Here is a 9,595-nt window from a genome sequence, read left to right on the forward strand (position 1 = left end):
TCTTAACTAGCTCCCCCCTGTGTCTATGTAACTAACTCCCCTGTGTGTCTATGTAACTGGGTTGTCCCTGTGTGTCTGTAATTGGGTTCCCCTGTATCTGTCTGTAACTGGATCCCCTGTGTGTCTCTGTATCTGGATAAACAATTTCCTTTGCTTTTATTAATCCCTCGGTGTTTCTGCAATTGATGAACTGAGGATTAAGACCGAGTCCTGAACTTACAAACCAACAGTTTTCTCCAGTTCTCTTCCTCACGACACGGGTTCTCCCTCAGGGCAACATTCCACGGGCACTGTCTGCCCTCCAGCACCTCACCCAAGTAACCATTCTTCATGTGTGACCACAGACAATGAGTGGCAACAGGAAATTCCACTGTGGGGGCATCGCCACACCAGATCTGGTCCTGAGGCAAAAGCTTCCAGTAGGAGAGGGGCTCAGTGAATAACAATCAGTAGCAGGAACAATGGCTGATTTCCCCCCCCCCCTCATTAACATTGTCTATTGTGCTACACTGTCCGATCAAACACTCCCAGGGCAGGTACAGGGTTAGATATAGAGTAAAGCTCCCTCTACACTGTCCCATCAAACACTCCCAGGGCAGGTACAGGGTTAGATACAGAGTAAAGCTCCCTTTACACTGTCCCATTAACGTGCTTTAATCCTCAATCCCAGCAAAGCATTCCCTACCCCACAGCGCCATTCCCATTTCCAACATCACCCATCCTTGCATCTCTCTGAACAAGATTGAGGTTTGGAATGTGGTGCCAAATTAGTCCTGAATTACAGGCAGTTTTGTGTTCTGGCCCAGAGTCCACCAGCGGCTGCCCGAATTCTATTCACCTGGAATCCCTACAGCCAACAGAGAGAAGAGTTTTCGAGCCCATCCTTCTAAGCTAGTTTTGAACACGTGTAGCAAAGATGAACAGACAAAGCTTTAACCAACTGTTAGGCCCTAAGCTCTGGAATTCCCTCCCTAAATCTCTCCGCCCCTCTCTCCTACTTTAAGACGCTTCTTAAAACCTACCTCTTTGACCAAGCTTTTGGCCACCTGTCCTAATATCTCCATCTTTGGCCCGGTGTCAATTTATATCGTCTGATTACGCTCCTGTGAAGCGACTTGGGACGTGTTACTATGTTGAAGACACTACATAAATGCAAGTTGTTTTTGGCTAAATGCAAGAAAATTTGCTGTATGTTTCCTCCGAAGTGTATCGCCAACCAGTAGCTCAATCAGCGAGTATGGCTGGTGTAGAAAGTAGGAATGTCACTGGTTCTAAGCTGTGCAGTTCCTGACCCAGAGAGCTTGGCAAGAGTGAGCAAGGTTAGAAAAGTTTCATTCCCCTCACAGGATGGTGAGTGTGTGGAACAGACTGCCAGAGGATTCAGGGTCAGTGACATCTTTAAAAAGGAAAGATATCAACATCTGTCGAGAAAGGTAGAAAGGGTTAGAGAGATATTGACCGATCAATTTGGTTCCGAGGAGGGGGGACGGAGTGAACGAGGGTTAGAGAGATATTGATCGATCAATTTGGTTCTGAGGAGGGGGAAGGGACTGAATGAGGGGTAGAGAGATATCGATCGATCAGTTTGATTCTGGGGAGGGGGATAGGGAGTAATTGAAGGTTAGAGAGATATCGATCGATCAGTTTGATTCCGGGGAGGGGGATAGGGAGTAATTGAAGGTTAGAGAGATATCGATCGATCAGTTTGATTCCGGGGAGGGGGATAGGGAGTAATTGAAGGTTAGAGAGATATCGATCGATCAGTTTGATTCCGGGGAGGGGGATAGGGAGTAATTGAAGGTTAGAGAGATATCGATCGATCAGTTTGGTTCCGGGAGTGGGGGATAGGGAGTAATTGAAGGTTAGAGAGATATTGATTGATCAGTTTGATTCTGGGGAGGGGGATAGGGAGTAATTGAAGGTTAGAGAGATATCGATCGATCAGTTTGGTTCCGGGGAGGGGGATAGGGAGTAATTGAAGGTTAGAGAGATATCGATTGATCAGTTTGATTCCGGGGAGGGGGATGGAGTGAATGAGTGATGTAGGCCGGCATAGACCATGGAAGGAGTTGAATTGGTGACCCTATGCCTAACTCTCGTTCCAAGCTTTCTTGCATTCTTCGAGGATTTACCTATCAGACCGATAATCGGGAAAAGAATCTACTCCCATAACCATAACATGCGTTAGCAAAAATAATTTAGCATTTTGGTTGCAAATTCTCATTTAATTATTGAATTATTAAAAATTGCAACATGAATTGCAGTCGATGAAGAGTTTTGTTGTAACTTTTGATTTAAACACTTTTAAAAAAAGAGCTTTGATCTTCGGATGTGGGCGTCCTGGCAAGGCCAGCATTTTATTGCCCGTCCATAGTTTCCCTGAGAAGGCGGTGGGCCTTCTCCTTGAACTACTGAGTTCCTTATGAAGATGGCGTTCCCACGATGGTATTAGTTTATTCAACCCTTAGTGTAATTGTTTGAGATCATATTCATTTCAAACTATAGTGTGTCAGGAATTGGTGCCACAGGACTCAATGTTGCAATTATTCATCCAGTCCACCAGATGGTGGTGGTATGAACTTTTGGGAGGAGTAAAGAAATAAAGAAAGAACTTGCATTTAAACAGTGCCTTTCATTACCTTAGGTCGTCCCAAAATGCTTTTGAAGTGTAGTTACTGTTGTAATGTAGGAAACATAACAGCCAATTTGCACACAGCAAGATCCCACAAGCAACAATGAGATAATGACCAGATAATCTGTTTTAGTGATGTTAGTTGAGGGATAAATATTGACCAGGACACTGGGGAGAACTAAGAACATAAGAAATAGGAGCAGGAGTAGGCCAATCGGCCCCTCGAGCCTGCTCCGCCATTCAATAAGATCATGGCTGATCTGATCCTAATCTCAAATCTAAATTCATGTCCAATTTCCTGCCCGCTCCCCGTAACCCCTAATTCCCTTTACTTCTAGGAAACTGTCTATTTCTGTTTTAAATTTATTTAATGATGTAGCTTCCACAGCTTCCTGGGGCAGCAAATTCCACAGACCTACTACCCTCTGAGTGAAGAAGTTTCTCCTCATCTCAGTTTTGAAAGAGCAGCCCTTTATAGAAAGGATATTATTAAACTAGAAAGAGTGCAGAAAAGATTTACTAGGATGCTACCGGGACTTGATGGTTTGACTTATAGGGAGAGGTTGGATAGACTGAGACTTTTTTCCCTGGAGAGTAGGAGGTTTAGGGGTGATCTTATAGAAGTCTATAAAATAATGAGGGGCATAGATAAGGTAGATAGTCAAAATCTTTTCCCAAAGGTAGGGGAGTCTATAACGAGGGGGCATAGATTTAAGGTGAGAGGGGAGAGATACAAAAGGGTCCAGAGGGGCAATTTTTTCACTCAAAGGGTGGTGAGTGTCTGGAACGAGCTGCCAGAGGCAGTAGTAGAGGCGGGTACAATTTTGTCTTTTAAAAAGCATTTGGACAGTTACATGGGTAAGATGGGTATAGAGGGATATGGGCCAAGTGCAGGCAATTGGGACTAGCTTAGTGGTATAAACTGGGCGACATGGACATGTTGGGCCGAAGGGCCTGTTTCCATGTTGTAAACTTCTATGATTCTATGATTCTAAGATTATGCCCCCTAGTTCTAGTTTCACCCATCCTTGGGAACATCCTTACCGCATCCACCCGATCAAGCCCCTTCACAATCTTATATGTTTCAATAAGATCGCCTCTCATTCTTCTGAACTCCAATGAGTAGAGTCCCAATCTACTCAACCTCTCCTCATATGTCCGCCCCCTCATCCCCGGGATTAACCGAGTGAACCTTCTTTGTACTGCCTCGAGAGCAAGTATGTATTTTCTTAAGTATGGAGACCAAAACTGTATGCAGTATTCCAGGTGCGGTCTCACCAATACCTTATATAACTGCAGCAATACCTCCCTGTTTTTATATTCTATCCCCCTGGCAATAAAAGCCAACATTCCGTTGGCCTTCTTGATCACCTGCTGCACCTGCATACTAACCTTTTGATCTTCTTGCACTAGGACCCCCAGATCCCTTTGTACTGCAGTACTTTCCAGTTTCTCGCCATTAAGATAATAACTTGCTGTCTGATTTTTCCTGCCAAAGTGCATAACCTCTACTTTTCTTCAAAATAGTTCCATGGGATCGTTTACATCCACCTGAGAGGGCAGACGGGGCCTCAGTTTAATGTCTCATCCAAAAGACGGCACCTCCGACAGTGCAGCACTCCCTCAGTACTGCACTGGGAGTATCAGCCTGATTATGTGGTCAAGCCTCTGGAGTGGGATTTAAACCCACAACCTTCTAACTCAGAGGTGGGAGTGTTACCCACTGACCCACAGCTAATACCCGAGTACGGATATTGCTCAGTGTAACTGGGCCATGTTATTATGGAGCCAGATAGTATATCCCACCTGGGATTTTTTAAATACATAATTTAGATCTATATTTCAATATTGCTTCAGAATTCAGACATGAAGAATTAACAAATTTTTGGGCTGGCTTGGGTTTCTCTAGTCAAGTCATTGGGTGACATTTATTGGGGGTGTAGTGGATAATTTTGTAGACTAACTGATCACTTGGGCAGAGCTGTCAATGCCAGGCAACCCCCAGGTGTGGGATTTTAAGTCACAAGCCGTCTATTTGATACCAGAGATGATAGACTTCAACAACAACAACTTGCATTTATATAGCGCCTTTAACGTAGTAAAAACGTCCCAAGGCGCTTCACTGGAGCGTTTGACACTGCGCTACATATTAGGACAGGTGACCAAAAACTTGATCAAAGAGGTAGGTTTTAAGGAGCGTCTTAAAGGAGGAGAGAGGTAGAGAGTTTGAGGAATTAACACAGCCGCCAATGGCAGAGTGTTGAAAATCGGGGCATGCCAAAAATGCAAGAGGCCAGAATTGGAGGAGCGCAGAGATCTCGGAGGGTTGTAGGGCTGGAGGAGGTTACAGGGATAGGGAGGGGCGAGGCCATGGAGGGATTTGAAAACAAAGATGAGAATTTTAAAACTGAGGCACTGCCGGACTGGGAGCCAACTTCAGTTATGTGGAGAGGCTGGAGAAGCTGGGATTATTCTCCTTAGAGCAGAAAAAGTTAAGGAGTGATTTAATAGAGGTGTTCAAAATTAGGAGGGGTTTTGATAGAGTGCGTAGGGAGAAACTGTTTCCACTGGCAGGAGGGTCGGTAACCAGAGGACACAGATTTAAGATAATTGGCAAAAGGACCAGAGGGGAGTGAGAATTTTTTTTACACAGCAAGTTGTTATGATCTGGAATGCGCTGCCTGAAAGGGCGGTGGAAGCAGATTCAATAGTAACTTTCAAAAGGGAATTGGATAAATACTTGAAAAGGAAAAATTTGCAGGGCTATGGGGAAAGAGCAGGGGAGAGTAGGACTAATGGATAACTCTTTCAAAGAGCCGGCACAGGTACAATGAGCCAAATGGCCCCCTTCTGCGCTGTATGATTTTATGATAATACTGCACCCTTCAGTATAGTACAATCATAGGATTAGTAAATTCTCCTCCTGGTCTCCCTTCTCCTACGTTTCTCATTCTAACTGGCTGTGGGATTTGCAGGTATTTCTGGTCTCTCTCTCACTCACTCTAACAAGGCCCATAGCATCAATACAGATTTTCACTTGGGCCATGGATACCGGACATCCTCAACTCCATAGCGTTCTCGAGCCTTCCCCACGGAACTGAACATCTGCTTCTCATCACTGGGCAGGATCAGCTGTGATCCTACCATGGCCAAATAGCCAAGCTCCAAAAGCTACAGATTGTGAAATCTCTTTGCAGACTATGGAAAGCAGTTCGTGTCTCTCAACTCATCATCTGGTCTCCCCCTCCCCATTCATTTTAGACAGCCCCTACAACGCGGCCTTTCCCTCCCTGTCTGAGCCAGTTCAAAGAATTAACTTATCTTTCCTCTCTCTCTACAGATGCCGACCAGATGTGTTGTGCGTTTCCAGCATTTTCATATTTTTATTTCAGGATTCCCAGAGTTGACAGGAATTCATTTTATTTTCTCCCCCCTAGAGACACCAATTCTATAGCTCCGTCTTTTCACACAACCATTCCCAACTCCCATTCTGGAAGGGGAAGGGGGAGATGCGGGAGGAAATATTAATTCAGGGAAAACAATAATCAGCGATAGTTGGGACATCCCATTGCATAGCAGCAGACAGCACTGGCTGCTGACTCTCCCTTCCCTTGAGGGAGACATGAGAAGATTGGTGACCAGGATAAAACACTGCTGATGATAAGGACATTTTGACACACCCAGTAAGAGCCTTGGGAGAGGGGGAGCTCTCCATTTCACCCTGTATGTTTATGTATAAAAATATTAAATAATCCCGAGTGAGTTAGTTCACATCAACAATATCAATGAGAGAACAACACTGCATCAAAAAAAATCTGTTTTAACATATGCAATAAACACCATTGTCTGTCTGAAAAGAATAAATATATAAATACAGCAGACAATAAAGTGGGATTCCCAATCCCTATAGAGCAGGATCGTTCACACATCCAGTGACAGGTAATCTAATATTACACAAAACCTTTGCTTAATTTTATTTTTCTTTCTCTCTGCTAAAAGGGGGAGAGATGGCATTCTCTGTTTTGGCAGTTCTCGCTGATTCAAACTGGACTCTCTCCTCTCCCCGTTGATTTCTTGTTTTTTTGTTAAAAAGCTGGCAAAATGCAATGAATGGTTTGCAACTTACCCCAGCCGCTGGACAGGAGCATCAGTCCGACCAAGCCGAGATGGAGCAGAGATGGAGCAGATCTGACATTAACTTTCATTGCGATTTTCCCACGGATGGAGGAGATACGGGGAAAGGAAGGAACCGGCGGTGATGATGATGAAGGGAGGTGCAGAATCCTCTCAGCGTTGGACTGTTTGGCAGAGGATTGAGCGAGGTTCAATATGGCTGTGTGTTTGCTGGAATGGGAAGGGGTTCATTCTGTGCTTTGTAGGGGCCGGGGAGAGTGGCAACAGGATTCCTATTTCCTCAGAAATAAATGTGCTGCCCGGGGGAATAATAACGAGGACAGAAAACAGCAAATCGACAGAACCGACAAACTGGGGTCGCTATTAATTAACAGGAGCCTCGTTACTGGGAACTCGAATTGTTTATCCCTCCACATTTTTAATCTCCATATTTGGGCAATGAGGAGGGAAAAACAGGCAATTAGCCATTTAAAGAGCGCAAAATACATTCTGAAATTAAAATTATACAAACAAAACGTGCTTATTTCTTTCCTTTCCATTCAGAGTTGGTTTTTGTATATTAAGTTGTTTTTTATATATTAAAGTTTATAATCGAAATTATGGTTTAATCCCCCCAAGTCATTGAATTTACCTCCACCCTGCCCCTGGATCTATCTACAGTTTCTATTTGCACCCCAACCCTCTGCCCTCTCCCCCTCCCCCGATCCCCTCTCCTGTAGTCTTTCCCTATTCATTCCATCAAACCCCTCTATTGAATTCCCTCTTAGCTTTCTTTGCCCCTGTGGAAATAATCCCAGTATCTCAAATGTGAATAAATATTGAGTATCTCAGTATCTCAACTCTCTCCTGATAACAATAGTTTCCCATCTGTATTCATCCTGGTGAAGCTACGCGGCACACTCTCGGTGGCTTTAATGTCCTTTCTATAATAGGGTGCTTGAAACTCCACAGACTACACTAACCATGGCCTTGTACAAATTTATCCTTTATTGCTTCACTCTGTGTATAAAACCCAAAATGCTATTGACCTTTTTATGGTTTATTTACCCACACTCGCACCTTCAGGGAATTGTGTATTTTAACCCCTGGGTCCCTCTGTTCATCTACACCCTTCAGTGCTTTACCCATTACTTGTTTTTCCTCACACATTAAACTGCATCTGCCACCTGCCTGCCCATTCCACTAACCTGTCCTGAAGTCTTTTACAGCCCTCCTCACTGTTCGCAAACCCCCCACTTTTGTGCTGTTCAATATTGTGCTCCTTATTCCTAAGTCCAAATCATCTAAACGCACAGAGAACAAAAGTGGATCCCCTATTGACCCCTGGGTGCTCCACTTCCAACCCTTTTCCAGTCTGAGCAACATCCCAACTCCTCACTTTCTACCCATCAACCAACTTTCTATCCGTGCTGTTTAATTTCCTCCTATACCAGATGCCTGAATTTCTGTAACAAGCCTTCAGTGAGACTACGTCTCAAAAGTCTTCTGAAAAATCCTCATTCACTACATCTACTGCATTCCATACAAAAACAAGAAAGTTATGCTAAACCTTCATAAAACACTGGTTAGGCCTCAACTGGAATATTGTGTTCAATTCTGGGCACCAAACTTTAGGATGTCAAGGTCTTAGAAGGGGTGCAGAAGAAATTTACTGGAATGGTACCGGGGATGAGAGACTTCAGTTACGTGGAGAGACTGGAGAAACTGGGGTTGTTCTCCTTAGAACAGAGAAGGTTGAGAGGAGATTTGATAGAGGTGTTCAAAATCATGAACGGTTTCGATAGAGTAAATAAGAGGAAACTGTTTCCAGTGGCAGAAGGGTCAGCAGTCTGAGGATACAGATTTAAGGTGATTGGCGAAAGGACCAGAGACGACATGAGGATTTTTTTTTATGCAGTGAGTTGTTACGATCTGGAAGGGTGGTGGAAGCAGTTTGGATAGTAACTTTGAAAAAGAATTGGAAAAATAATCCTAAGATGCATGTAGTCAGGGCCCAGTCACTTTTTCACCGTGAGTTCTGCTAATTTTTTTTCAGAATCATTTCCTTTTTTACAGTTATAACCCGTTGTTCCTCGTCCTTCTCTGGTACACCTACACTCTCACTTCCACCATCCTTTGTAACGCTATTTCGATCGCTGGCATATGCCTGGTTAGCTGATTGTAGCTCGGGCAAGAGTCTGGTTGCTACAGTTGGCTTCGGTGTCACTGCATTTGAGAGGCGGGTGACGCTGTTCCTGATCGCTATTCAGTGACCCCTTTTGGAAAGACATCCGAGGTAATTGGGGGAAATGTCAGCTGTGGCTCAGTGGGTAGCACCTTTACTCTCAGAGTTAGAAGGTTGTGGGTTCAAACCCCACTCCAGAGACTTGAGCACATAATCCAGGTTGATGCTCCAGTACAGTACTGAGGGTATGCTGCACTGTTGGAGCTGTCTTTCAGATGCGATGTTAAACTAAGGCCCCCTTCTACCCTCTCAGGTGGACATAAAGGATCGTATGGCACTATTGTGAAGAACAGCAGGGGAGTTCTCCCTGGTGTCCTGGCCAATATTTATCTCTCAACCAACGCCACTAACTATCTCGACATTATCACATTGCTGTTTGTGGGGCCTTGCTGTGTGCAAATTGGCTGCTGTTTTTCCTCCAGTGACTACACTTCAAAAGTACTTCGCTGGCTGCAAAGTGCTTTGGAACTTCCTGAGATTGTGAAATGAATGCAAGCCTTCCTTTCATTTTAACCTAACTCTCCCGTTTTGAAACCGATGCGATCAGATTGGCCACCTGTTTCACACGCCGCTCGATTTTACTTCCCACTGAAGTCACCAGAAAG

This window comes from Heptranchias perlo, chromosome 33 (assembly GCF_035084215.1).
Source record: "Heptranchias perlo isolate sHepPer1 chromosome 33, sHepPer1.hap1, whole genome shotgun sequence".
NCBI lineage: Eukaryota > Metazoa > Chordata > Chondrichthyes > Hexanchiformes > Hexanchidae > Heptranchias > Heptranchias perlo.